A 15,053-nucleotide genomic window follows, 5' to 3' on the forward strand; every position below is an offset into this window, starting at 1 on the left:
TACTATTCATCTTTTTAATGACAGGACTACTGTTTTATCCTATCATTTACTTTTAACAGATAATCTCCAAATTGTAAAGTTTTATAATTTAGACAAATACCCACAAACTCACTAAAGCAAAAATTATCTCTTATGAAGTTAAATTGTTTAACAGTATACAATACAAAATTTATTTTTATCACATTTTAAAAATAATGTAATTTTCTCCTCTTTTCATCTGTTTCATTATTTAATTCTATAAATAAATTGATAATTTTGAGAACGTTTTTTTTTAACTCAAATTAAACAGAAATTTAATACAATGATGCTATATGACTTGATTTTTTCACTGTTTTAATTTATGTTAACATCCCTCTCATTCTCACATGTATATACCTCGATATGTCGCAAGTTCTTTCCAAATTTCTCGTCTTTAGTACTTTGTACCTTGTTTACTGAAAATTGAATTTTAGTTGTGCATAAATAATAATGATGTCTGACCTTAACGTTATCAGTTTTACTGATTCTTACTTTCAAACAGATTATTTAATGGAAAATATGAAAGAATTAATATTTTAGGTCTGAAGAATTAAGAAGCATATATCTTAGGTACTCTTTTGGAATTTCCTCCCAAAACTTTTCTATTTTTTTTAACAATATATAACGAATCGTACGTCTATCAACATAAACCTAACCAAACGTAACCTACTTCCGCTTCGCTCGCTAACCTCGTCTAATTAACGTTAAATATTCAAATACAATGATGCAATCTTTAATGATTAAATTTATTAAATTTAAATTTATTAAATTCTTATTTATACAAATTACTTTGATATAAGAATGAAAAAGATTTGTTCAGTTTGAAACTTCAACTAATAAGGAGTTTCATCCTGTAGTATAATTTATCGTTGTAAAATAACTATTGTATTTTGTGTATAAAAGTAATTGTAAATAATGTTATATTTAAAAATATATTATATGAATTTTTTATTATAGTCTCGTTTCTCTAAACTAATTTTATCTAATCATTAAAATGTATACATATTTAATGTATTATGATATTGACAATATTACAAGTATATATCGTTCAAAAAAATAGAAAAATTTTGGACGGAAAATTCGGAAAGAGTGCCATATCTTAACATACGTTCGCAATCTCTGTATGTATGAAAGTATCCCTGTTAGAATGAATATTCAGTTGTTAAATGACGGTTTAGAAAAAGATATCACAGTAAAAAGTTTAAAGTAATCGCGGAAACTATAAATTGAGACATTGTAGATAATAATTCCATAATTAGATCACGCTCACGTACGAAAAAAATAGCAAAAAAGCGAGAAAAAATTAATCTGATTTTTTAGATTCAGTAGTTTTTATTTTTTCTGGAAACTCTTTAAATTTTAGGAAGTCATTTTTGCGGTGTACACTAGTACATACTAGTGTACACTAGTAAAGCATAAAAAATAAGTTCATTGAAAAAAGAATCATCAGTTTTCAATGATAAGAACCAGAGATATCGATCAACACGACGTTTGAAGCCCCGTGGTCATTTATTTGGGAGCGGTTGAGAGCCGTGAAGCAAACGACACCTGCTAGCGCAAACTGGATCACGGATCACGGTTTGCTGTTTTTTTATCGCTGTTTCACGATAAATTTTGCACTAAAAATTTTGAAATACATCTCAAATCAATGTCTAAACATTCCTTAATCACTACACCTTCAAATTTCAGCCCTTAATGTTAATTAGCTTCGAAGATATCAATTTTGCAATAAAAAAACACATTATTGCAAATATCACGGGAACTACTAAACCGATTAAAGTATTTCAAAGATTAAATTAAACGTAAAAAAGGACTTTTAGCTGAATTTGGTTTCATTTGAATAAATGCATTTTTCGCCAAAATATTGTATTTTAGAAATTAAATGTTTATGAACATTAATAAAAATATACAAAAATGTGCTGAGAAATAATGTTTTTGATAAGACAAAGTCACACTTTGCCCTCTTCTTTCAATTTAGCCCAAGTAGTCCAGAAATCCGTGTATGCTGAAAAGTTATGGACACTTCGTGTTTTTTTTTGCAAAATTTATATTATGCAATAACAAATGAACACACCACATTTAGCTCAAGAATACTTTTTGGACGACATTTTTCCCCAAAATTTGAAGAGTTTTATGACAAAAATAAAAAAGCTACTGAGTCTCAAACGTTAGGTTCATTTTTTCGTACTTTTCTGCGTACTGCACGTGACCTAATTATGAAATCGTTATCTACAATGTCTCAATTTATTGGTTAAGAGATTACCTAAAACTTTTTTCTATGATAATTTTTCTAATGTAATTTCGGCCGAGATATACAAGATTTTCGTCGGTCACACGGAAAAAAACATTTTTAAAATTTTTCCTCCTTAACCACCTTCAGAGACCTGATTCATATTACTTTTTTGTTAGATGTAACAGTTATCATATGTTCCATCATCATGCCAAATTACAGTGTTCTAATTTTTTATTTCTTGTGCTCTTCTTTATGCGTAATCAGATACCTCTATCATTAAGTTACCAGTAAATCCTATACAGAAAGCTTTTTGTATTTTACAGAAAAATCTTTCGTGTATTAATAGTTTGAATAACTGGTTTAATTCGGTTCCATAAAAGTTAAGATTCTTTCTCTATAAAATTAATTAATATTCTGTGATTGTATGAAATTTTATAGATATTTAGAAATAAAAATGCAATACTTATACCGTTTTACCGTATAATACAAACTATTCTTTATTACTTTAATTTTTTTCAATATCATATTTATACAGTAACACCTTTAATTTATAACAAATTGTTACCTTCCAATACAAGTGAACATAATAGTACATGTGCAGAAATAATAAATGCTTAATTTTTATATTATTAATATATTGTAGGTTGGATTTAAGGATACTGTTAATTAGCGACGACAAAACTCAGAAAATGTAAAAGTAATTTAAGGAAAATTTAATGGCACCGTTGCCGGTGTAAACATCTCGAGCAACTTCGCCTATATTCAATAAATTTTACCCAAAACCAAATCAAGAAACGGTGTCCTGATTTATTCCGCTTTGTTTCATAAATATCTTCTATCATAATTATATTTTATTAGCAATTACATTTTATAATAACACTAGTGTTTTGTTTCCAATAGATTTATTTGTGCTCTCATTGTAAATAGCTCACGCTTTAATTTTATACCGTACAAATTGTTTTAAAGAATTTTCATTGTTTTTTTACTTCCTTGTACGAAGTAAAGGAAGTATTGTGATCGCGAAAAATTTCAGTTTTCAGATTTCAACGGAAATATCCATTTTGACTATCCCTGAATCCATTTTGACTAGTTTCAGCGTAACGTCTGCACGTACGTATCTACGTACATATGTATGTACTTACGTATGTATCTCATATAACTCAAAAACGATTAGCCTTAGAATGTTTAAATTTTGGTTTAAGAACTGTTGTAACATCTAGTTGTGCACATCCCCTTTTGATAGCAATCGACTGGACCAAAAGTGTCCAAAAAAGCCCAAAATCCAAAATAATTGGCTTTGGACTTTTTCAAAACTGCAGTAATCAGTCCTTATTGAGTGATTTTCAACGGTAATATCCATAAGTGGCTATTTTCATTGGTTCCAGAGTTATAACGAAATAAAAGTTTAATTAATGAGATATTTGGATCGTACAAGAGGAAGGCACATCGGTTCCAATCTGACTTCATTTCATTTTTTTAACGTATTTTTTTTAAATTTAAATATATTGATTTATTAATAATTATTAACTTTTGATTGTAAAAAAAATGTGTATCTGTAATTTAATAGGCGTTCAAGGAAGTCACTGGGTGTACAGTCACTGGGTGTACACATCAGATTTTTTTCATGACTTTTGAATAATTAAGTTCGTTTAGATAAAAAATAATCAAAGGTAATAAAACAACCACTTCTTAATTAGAAAATCCGTTAATGACGAAAAATGTTAAATAAACATCTTCAGTGGAAGTAACCCAAAAATAATAAGTTTTAAAAGGATAGCTTTAAGAATATAAAGAGTTTAATAGTTTGAATTTGGAGCCTCCACTGATTATTTAAGAGATGCCGGTTGATCTCTGTACGCTAAAGGCAAGCGTTAAAATCCATTAGCAGGATTTATTTATAATTTTAATAGGGAACAAAACACAAATTGCGTAAAAGACTTCGATCAACACATGTACATCGGATATGGAATGTGAAAACAACACAAAAAAAATACTTAGTTCGTATAATAAACAGAAGCCTAAATTATTTCTGCTTACCATAACTTATAACTTGTTTAAATAAAAAATACACGGTATCAACCATTAAAAGAATCCAAATTTGTTTTAATGTTTAAAACCTTGGCTGGCATCTTTTATCCAACAAGATTTTTAACTTAGAATTAAAGAGTTAAAAATAAAAAAGCAGAACATATACTCAAATTATTAAGTAGAAATGAAAGTTCATTTAAATTTTATGAACAGAAATACAGTATGAAAATAATATACTGTAATATTGCAATAAGTTAAAACGTATTTACTAAGTAAATATACTCTGCTGAAAATTAATAATAGAAGCACAGAATTAAATACATTTGGTGTGTGTGTGTGTGAACGCGTTTATATATTAAATTAAACTTTCAAGCTCACAATTATAATGAAACAAGGTTGAGGAAATTCCCTGCGAGTTGTAGATTTAAATTAACAGATAGCCAGCCGTTCTTATTTTCAGGCTATTCAAAACGCTTATTCTTCTACAGAGTACCACATACGTTGTGTACGTAGTTCTATAGAATACTGAATTGAAGTGCAAAAGGTCATATGTACACAACTTACATATGGAGGTTATATATTAAAAACATGGTCGCTTTTTTCACGCACAATATAAACTTTCCTTCTCATTAATAACCTCGGATGTCATGGTCTGGCAAGTATCAACATTCAATGTTGCGTTCTCTTATTACATCCCACAAAATACAACCCTTATTTGTATATTTATTTTATTTTAAATTTTTATTTATGAAAATTTCACGTAGACTAAGCATAAAACTTCATTAGAGATCTATCTTGAGTACCTAATTAATGGTACACAACAGTTTTAATTACAAGACTGTTGTAATTCAACGAACTAATCCAAACAGTATAAAAGTCATTTTTCTCTTTTAACATGTAACACTAACGATTTAATTTAAATACATAAACAACAATAAATATTATCTCTACACTTTTAATTAAGAATACTATTAAGCAGTAGTGTTAAAATAACTCATAACTGAAATAACATATTTGAATCATTGAAATAATAAAACCATAATCAATATAAACATTTATATATAAAAGAGTAAATCATGAATTGAACCAAAACAAATCCTCCTATATAAGATTAAACTGTTTACTTTTCCCCTTACTCTAACTAAAAAGATTAATAGAAAAGGGATGGTGCCACAAAACGGGCAAGACCCTTGTGGACACCTAATCTTTCATCTTTTCAAATAATATAAATTAAGTATAATTAATTTAAGTTAAGTAATAAATATTGAATTGTATTATAAAACAATGTAAAATTAAGTATGATTAAGTTAAGTAATATTATAATTAGTATTAGGATTACTCCATTAATTATTAATTCTGTAAAAGTGAAAGAAATAAAGAAATGATCAAATCTGACAAAAAAAGAAAAAGTTAAATTAAGTAAATGATGATTTAATTAATTATGAGGGAAACTTCATTTTGAAGAAGTTTTGTTTTTAAAATTAAAAAGAGATTTGCGTCATCTAAATCGAGTTTAATCACTGCAATGATTTTTCTGAAAATATATAATTCTCACTTACTTTATGGATGTGATAGAAGCTGAATGGTTATATAGATAGACAAGTGGTATACATATTTGGGGAAGTAGTTACCGGCAGCAACGAGATTTGTAAACAGATATTGAACAGTACTTTAAGTTATTCATGTATTTTTCACTGTAGTTAGGTAGAGTAAGTTTGTAAAAAAAAAAACGTTTGTAGAAAAATGAAGTGTAATCTAAGTGCAATGACAAACTTCAGCATGACTGGCGAACTTTATTCGTACAATCTGCACAATAAGATTGAATAATAATAATCAGCTATGATTAAAATACAACACTACAAGTGTACGCCCAGTGACGACGCCAGACGCCCAGTGATGGATGTATTATGTAAGTTAAACGATTAATAATTATTACGCTTGAAATTCTAACACAACAGATATAACTTTTTTTTTCAACACAAGGCGAAATTTTGTTCAAACTGTCATTGATTTATATCACTCTACTAATGGAAAATATCAGTATTATAGAAAATAACAATATTGCATTGACAATGTTGATTAAAGTGCGTTATTCATTTACATAATACGAGTTCGATGAATTATGAATCATGTAAAAAAAGGACACAGAAATCTGACAGAAAAACGGCCCGTTATTCGTTTATACAACATGAAAATAGGCAAGAGAAAATTTTCAACATTCAGTAAATGTACACTATATAAAGAAATAATTGAAAAATTAATTTTATTTATTCTGTACATAACAATACAAATAACAATTACGTGATAAAATTTTTATGGATGAATTCGTCATAACTTTATTATTAATATATATTAATAATAATATAAATTATATTATAGTAAATTGGCCAAGAAAATCAAAACGGTAAGTTTAGTCTTTATACATATTCAAATCCTATTTTTTTATCCCAGTTAGCCTAGATTTTTAGTCTTTTTGATAAAAAAAGATCCACTTCGTTTAAACTCATTAAAAAGAATTGAAATAAAAAGTAACAAATTACTATGAGATTAATAGGAGTATTTTTAAGTTACTAATTCATACATTTCAAAACAATAAAAATTAAGTTTGATAAAATCACAATCTACAAAGAAATTAAGCACTTCGACACCGTATAGTAAAGAAAAACAGAAAAGCGAGGAAATCCAGAAGTTATAAAACTTCTTGACAACAGCCACCTAAAGGGCTAAAAAGACTATTATTCCCTACGGGAATTTTTTTAACAATTACACAACCACAACTCATTGATAAATAAACTTTAAGTGGATAAGGGATACCGATAGATATCTTTTCAATCAAAACATGAATTCTTCCACATATTTATTTATTGTTTCGTAAAGTGATGTTAAATATTATTAATGTTTAAAAATATAATGCTATTAGTAAATATTGAAAATATTCCTAATTTTTATAATTAAGTTTACTTTAAACCACATCTGCCTTACTAAAAAAAGAAAAGAATTTCTTATATTGTAATGATGACAAATTTTCGTATTGACATAATCATTTCTTTATAAATTTTTTTGTGCTTTTTTTATCTTATTTATGGTTAAATTATAAAAAAAAGTATTTTATTTAATTAACAGTTATTTAAATTAAAAGTTAATTAAATTACCGCCAACAAAAAACATTTTTACTGCAAAAGAAGCTGGTTTTATTAATGGAAACAAAGATTACAGTGGTATTTTTTCGTCAAATAACTTTGAAGCGAGATTTTAAAACTGTAGTGCGCCTGAAACCACGTTTTACTATATAGTTTCGTTTAATGAAAGTTTCTTGAAAATTAGTTATGGAATTAAAAGAAATTTCGGATACAGTTATATACATTTAAACGAGTTGTACTGAATACCAATCCTTCCGTTACATTAATTCAATTAAAAAATATAACAAGGCTAAAAATGATGATAATTGAAAGTTTTTTTAAATGATGTTTAAGTTAATTATATATATATATATATATGATTTAAAAAACGAACAAAACATATTATTTTTTAGTTTATATTTTCCATTATTATCCTAAGCAATATTGAAATTTTGAATTACCCGTAATCCATCATTTTAGTACAGAATTTATTAATTTATTTATATTTGTCGAGGTGATGTGCTGTAATGAGTTATAATAACGCATATGTCAATATTTGTGTGAATAAAGGAACTCATTCAAGTAGAATTAATAAATCAAATTGTAATAAAATAACATAGTAATCGTATAACTTTGCAATAGATGTTAGTGACAATCTACAAAAGACCAAATAACCGTAGTTATCGACCCCCAGATCAGATGCTCCTGTTCACAGAATGAAAAACGATTCATTGTTAGTAACTGATTACAAGATGTTTAAAAGCTATTTAGAGCTCAAAAAATTTAGAGGCCATATATATTACATATTTTTATATAGATTACTGAACATTCGTAACGTAAAAATATACTCAACAATTTAAGATGATGCATGCACATTACTTTCGATTATTTAGTTTTATTTTCTGTGGTATTATACATTTTACATTTTTTCTTTTATGAAAAATCACGAGGAAAAATAATTTCCACAGAATGCAGAAGCTTTTATGTATACTAAATATTGATTTAATATAATTATCATTATTATATATATTTTTAAGGTTTAACTAATTTTAGCAATAAAATTAATTTAGTCTGAATAAGAACTATTGTAAATAAAACGATCTTAAAAAACCTATAAAAATGAAATGCCAAAACTTAAAATTTTTCTTAAGTAAAATAACCGAATTGAAAAGAAAAGCTGCTTTTTTATTTCACAAATCGGAAATAAAAATATATTCTCCTTAAAAGAATTTGAATCTTCTGTAAATGAAATATGCTTGATTTATTAATACGTATTTAGCTCTTGCACGCATAAGAATAAAAGGAAATATATATCTTGCAATTTTTAACTTTGAATGATATCGGAAAGTGACACTTTTTAGAGTTTACAGAAGAAACTGGAAATAAAATTGTAGAATTTGTTAATTCATTTTTTTATCAAAAAAGGCCAACATATATGTACGAAGTTGTTTCATAACGTGATTAGGTGACGAAAAAGGAATAGTCAGAAAGTAATAAATAGCATTTGTGAATTCTTTTATGACGAGCTCCTTCTAATCTAAAATTGAGTAAAATAACATGAATTTTCCAATGAATAATTTGTATTAAATTAAAACATCTGTGTATGAACTTACACAAACAGATGTAAATCCTTTCTTTATATTTTTAATATAAACTATTAACTTACTTTTTTACGTTGCTATCACTTATTTGAATGTTTTTGTTTGTTCAAAGGATTTTTTTTTTAATTATAGGCAGCCCTTAGTTAAAAGAATCTTACTCAAATAAAAGCAAAAACCACAAAGAAAATAATAGCTTTTATCATAACTATATACAACTATATTAATATAAATCACTATATATATATATATATATATATATATATATATTTTTTTTAATTTACATCTGGTACTTGACCCAACCACGGGTACAATTACTGATACGAGAAGAATTTTTTTGTAGCGTATGAAAAACTGTACCGATGCTGACTAGTCTTAAAATTTTCTAGATGAAAGCAGTAGACGATAGCACCATCTCACGGATATAAATTAAATTAAATTAATTTAATATACCCTACTGAGTGGAGAAAGTTTATACAACCAGTCGTTACCTACAGAGAGGGTAGATTAATTTGTAGCATTACATACCTGTCAGAGTCTTCTGACTATGATGATTGTAAGCAATTGAGGTATAAATGACAGTAATCGGCCTGCTTTCTCTTAAAGTAATAGTGTTCAATAAATAGGTTGTTCTGAACAGAGTGAAGGTAGCACTTGTAAGGATGCATTTAATGGATTTGCTTAACGGCATGCTGGTGTGAAACAACATATTTGGCTCATGTCCGTGAAGAAGACCACGGGAACCACCTTTTTGTCCTTATTAAGGCTGACATGGATTGTTTATTATTTTTGAGAGTCGCTATACCATTTGAAATAATTTTGTCTTTTTCCAGATCAAGTACAACCACGGTTATGACATCAATCACGCATATATTATTATAAAATACAAATTATTACCAAATAGAATCAAACTAAAGTCAGTATTATAATTTCATTCTGTTCTAATATATTTAAATTTAGGAATATAATAATCTATTACCAATAAAATCAAAAAATTTAATTGGATTAAAGTACATAAATTTATAGCAGAAACTCGGAATTATGAAGAAAGAATAAATCAAATATAATTCTCTCAAATTAATAGATAAGAGATACATACTAAAGATCAAAATTCAGGGTCAGCTTTATACATATTTAGAAACTTTATAAGAGGTTATCCGTTTAGAATAAGTGCAATTATTACTAATTTATGACAATTCTGAAGTGTATAAACAATCGAATTAAAACAATTGAGATAATAAAGTAAGCAACCACGAGAAAATAATTATCAGTATGAAACCGTTTATATTTTGTTTAATCATTAAAAGTAATATTAAAAAATAATTTAACTGTCTCATTGTAAAATTTGAATTTATTTTTTTACTTAACGATTATTCTTTGCATCTTTGAAAAATTTTTAGAGTAATATAAATTTAAACTGCAGGTCTAACATTTTCTCTGTCATTATATAGCCTATTTTATTTTTGAGTACCACCAACATTTACATAAACTATTCAATATACGTAAATTATGCTTAATATTCATTTGCTGAAATTTTTTCAGAACAAACTTAAATTAACAGGAAATAAAAAAAACTTTGCTCAATTATTTATTACATGAAACTATTAATAAAATTCATAATATTATAAAATAACATTGTGTATTCATTACACTACATATTGTAAATTTTACGTTAGGATAGCTTTTTTTGCAAAAAAATTTAAAAACCGAAGATTGTTGGTTAAACATTATTTTACAACAAATAGAAGTTATATTCATAAGAATTTCCAAATTTATTTTAATTTTTCATAATTCAAAAACATTTGCGACATATAGATATAAATTTCTTTTTGAAAACAAAAAACAATGTTATTGTTCAACAGAAAAACAAACATGTAACTCTAACACAGATTATTTATCACTTTTTTTGCCTTTTAATTAGATTTGAAACGAAAATTTATTCCTGAATACTTTTTAATCCACATTTGATTTTAACTGGAAAAATATAATAATTTAATTTAGTTTCGAAAAAATTAATCGTTTTACAACAAAAGGAAACATTTGGAACATTCATATAGAATGATTTTTATTTATTTAGATTAAACTTTTTAATTTTACGTACACAGCTTTAAGACATTAAGACCGTGCTAAAAGTAAAATTCTATTTAATTTAAATTTAAATAGAAATTATTGTAGCAATTTAAAGCTGCTGTAGCATTCGCTATTTTTTTTAAAATAACAAACTGTTATTTACTGTTCACTATGATAATAATACAATCTTTTTCTCTCAGTGGCGTGTTTTTAGCAAATATATTTTTAATTTGTTATAAGAATCATCACTAATGCCAAAATAGCGACTAATCTCGTCTGTTCTGCATTAACAAGACTACTATAACGTGTTATAATTTTGGGTGGCTACTTTTATTGTAAAGCAATCTGACATGTACTTTAATACGTTTTAATAAGTTTTCACCAACGAGATTCCAGTAATGCAAGATTTTTTATTAAACTAATTAAATATTCAATTAATTTTTTTTTCAATTCCCAGTTTATTTTTATAAACTGTTTCTAAACATTTTTTTTTTAAATTAATACATAAAGATATATAAAAATTATAATTACATAAAGAAATATAAATAGAAGACAACAGAATTTTTAATTAATTAACTCATATAAACGAGGATTATGTCAGTAGAACAATAAACAAGAGAAGAATAATTAAAAAATTTTAGTAAATATTCATTGACAAAAAAAAAAATAAATAAAAATGTGAAGTTTTCACAATTAAAATGACTTTTTCCAATTTATAAACACTAAAATTCAATTTTATTCACGCTGTTACCATAAAAATATTGTTTTAATTTAGTTTAAAAAAGAACGAAATTTTTCAATCAAAAAATTCTAACGTAGGTGTTTATAAATAAACAAATCTAAATAAATATTGTTACCCTCAATATATGAAACATTTGTTTGACGCGTAATTTATTTTTAAAAATTGTTTTGTAACGATCAATATTGATCTATTATACTTTTTAAAAAAACCAATTTAAAAAAAACATTAAAAATTAATTCGTGGGAGATTAATCACAATCAGCAATTCTTTTCTAACATTATATCGATGACTTTTAAAAATATATGTTCCCACGTTTATTTTAATAAATTAAATTTTGAAAAATAAAAATAATAAATGCTTAATAGTCTACAGTATAATTTCAACAAATACACATATATAATAACTATATACCTACGCTACAAAATAAACATTTAATTTATTGACAAAATAAGAAATATGTTAATTCATATGATTTTTATATTGTTAATTACTTAATATGTATTGCAATTTTTAAAATGATTAAAAAGGTATTAGGAGATAAAATTACGTACAAAACTATAGAAATTTAAATACCATTCATTATTTCAAATGTCGTGAGAGAAATATTCCTATTGAGTAAACGATTATAAGGAACTATTATTATATTTTTAATATCGCAATCTATTTTATAAAAAATCGCTTTTCAATTATTTCGAAAAATGTTTAATTCTAAATAAAGTATTTCTGGAGAAACAAAAATGACTTATGCTATTTTTATTAAATATTATTTTAATGAATCAAAATAACCTATATACTGTATTTAGTAACTTTCCCACAAAATGTTTACGTCAAATCATAATAAAACACTACGTTTTTCATTTACTAAACACATTATATATATATATATTTTTTTTTTTTTAATTTATTATAACGTATTGTTATTGGAAATGTCTAAACTCAACCGCACCGGCATCATGTAACAAAAAATAAATAAATAGGGAAAAAAGATTAATGTTAAAAATCTTAAAATCTCAGCAATAAAAGAAAACATTACACTAAGAAGTGAAAAATAACTCCAAAATGAAGAATTATATAAAAATTCATTAGAAATCAATCTCCTAGATAACATCCAAGACACTCACATATTAAGACGTTTTAAAGTAATCAATTTAATTAAAATTATCCATCCATTATCATCCACCAATTATTATCTATTAAAATCACAAATTTAAGTAATTAAATACATACAGCTTTAAAATTGTCTGATGGATGTTGACTTCAACAAAAATCAAATTAAATTTTTACAAAGGAACTGTTAAATAATTGTTCTATTATAGAAACAAAGATTACTGTGCAGTCAAGAATATAAGTCGGGTTTTCTTTTTTAATAAAAGGATGCATAAAAATAAAAAAAAATTATGAATTGTTATTTTATAATAATATATATGATATTTTCGTTACATAACGATGATAAAATTAAAACAAAAAACTGCAGCAACTGAATTAAAAGTATGTCATTGATCTTATATTATAAACAATATATTTTAGTCATGCACGGTAATAGGAACTTCTAATTTATTTTATGCAAAAATTTGCATAAATTTTATTATAGCATTTAATACAATTCTACTTAAATGCTACTTATATTTTTTGTATATTTTTAAATAAATTAAATGTTATTTCATTTTAATTATATAAAAAAATTATGTTTTTTTACTTATATGAAAATATTTTATTATTCTAAACAAATTTTTGTTTTCAATATAGTCATTTTATTCTCCTTTTCTTACGTTTATAATATATATAGAAAAAATAACGTTATAATAACAAAAATGAAAATACCATTACGATAAAATTATATATTTATATTTTTATCAAAATTACTACCTAACCCTTTCAAGGATTTTTATTTGCACGTAACTCTAGTGCATCATACATCTTTCTCCAATTATAATTTATTATACGTATAAAACATGTTATTTAAAAATAATTTATTTTTGATTTTATACTAATAATAGCGTCATAACTAAATTACATGAAATTATAAATAAAACAATAACAATTTCCTACATTATAGCTGTGAATAATTTTTAATATTTACCATTAGACAAACCCGTATGTTTTTTTAAAATAATATAGGCACAGATAACAATATAATGGCAATGACCTACTAACTATACTTTTATTACAGATCAATAACCGTTCATAATTATAAATATTTGTATGTAATATGATATAAGCATAATATATTAAATATAATAGTTTTGTGTTTCTGACATACCAGTATCGTATCTAAAAAGAATTAAATGTGTACAATAATAAAAATCCTTCAAGAAAAATCCTTTAAAAAACATAACAGAGAAACAATTTCGATAAAATATACTTACAGTATTATTAAACTTATTATTCCAACTGAATTGAATCACTACTTTAACAGAATAACGCACTGGTTACGCGGACGTGTAATGTTAACAATTATTGAAAGCAGAACACTAAGTAACATCGCAAAACGCCAGTTATGTACTGACCAGTTCGGTCGGTATCTTCTGTCAAGGGAAGATAGGTTAGAGTGAGATAGAGAAAGAAAGATGCGCGCGCATTATAGGCGCATGCGCTAGGCAGTGTTTCACCATGTCTGAACGTAGAGGGAATTTAAAGCGTCAATAGGGAATTCTGGTATCAGAAGGAAAAGTATTCTTTGTTGAGAAAGGGAGTTTTATAACCCAATAGGGAATTTTAAACCCTAGGTAAACCAAACAACTAGTAAAATAAGAGTGAAATGATAAATAAAAACAGGACAGACCGACCAAAATAACGGAACAAGCGTAAGAACAATACGGCTTTCAAGGTCACAACTAATTAGATATTCAATGCCTATGTCTGAAGTGTCTACATATCTCACGGGATAGACGTTAATCCAAAATAATTCATGACTCAGTATCTCTTATTCCCTTATTGAATTCTCAAAATCGTTACAATAAGTAGCATAGTACTACACGCGGCAATATTTATATACCTATTTTTAAATACCTTCAGGAAACAACAGTAAATTTTTTTGGGATAGGAAGAAAACATTTTTTTAATATAAATTATTGAACAATACACCAATAATTATGAAGCATATTTCACTGTATCGTACGTTAATTATAGTTCTGTATTTTAAATTCACAATTTACAATTAATACTTCTTTTTTAATTTAATTATTTTTATTCATCTTATTTCTAAAAACAGTGTCTGTAACTACTACGTAAAATTTAAATACATT

General features: G+C 25.5%; 1 protein-coding gene across 2 annotated transcripts in view; it reads right to left on the reverse strand.

Moving 5' to 3' along the window:
• alpha-Man-IIb (alpha-Mannosidase class II b) overlaps window positions 1-14,332 on the reverse strand; it is a 515,292-nt gene extending 500,960 nt beyond the window's left edge. The window contains exon 1 of one of the 2 annotated variants that reach the window (XM_075356905.1): window positions 14,175-14,332. The gene's annotated coding sequence lies outside the window, so the exon portion shown is untranslated. The remainder of the gene's footprint in view (window positions 1-14,174) is intronic. The other variant, XM_075356906.1, reaches the window with a different exon arrangement.
• Between the last annotated feature and the right edge of the window lie 721 nt (window positions 14,333-15,053).

Source organism: Lycorma delicatula, chromosome 2 (genome assembly GCF_047948215.1).
Source record: "Lycorma delicatula isolate Av1 chromosome 2, ASM4794821v1, whole genome shotgun sequence".
NCBI lineage: Eukaryota > Metazoa > Arthropoda > Insecta > Hemiptera > Fulgoridae > Lycorma > Lycorma delicatula.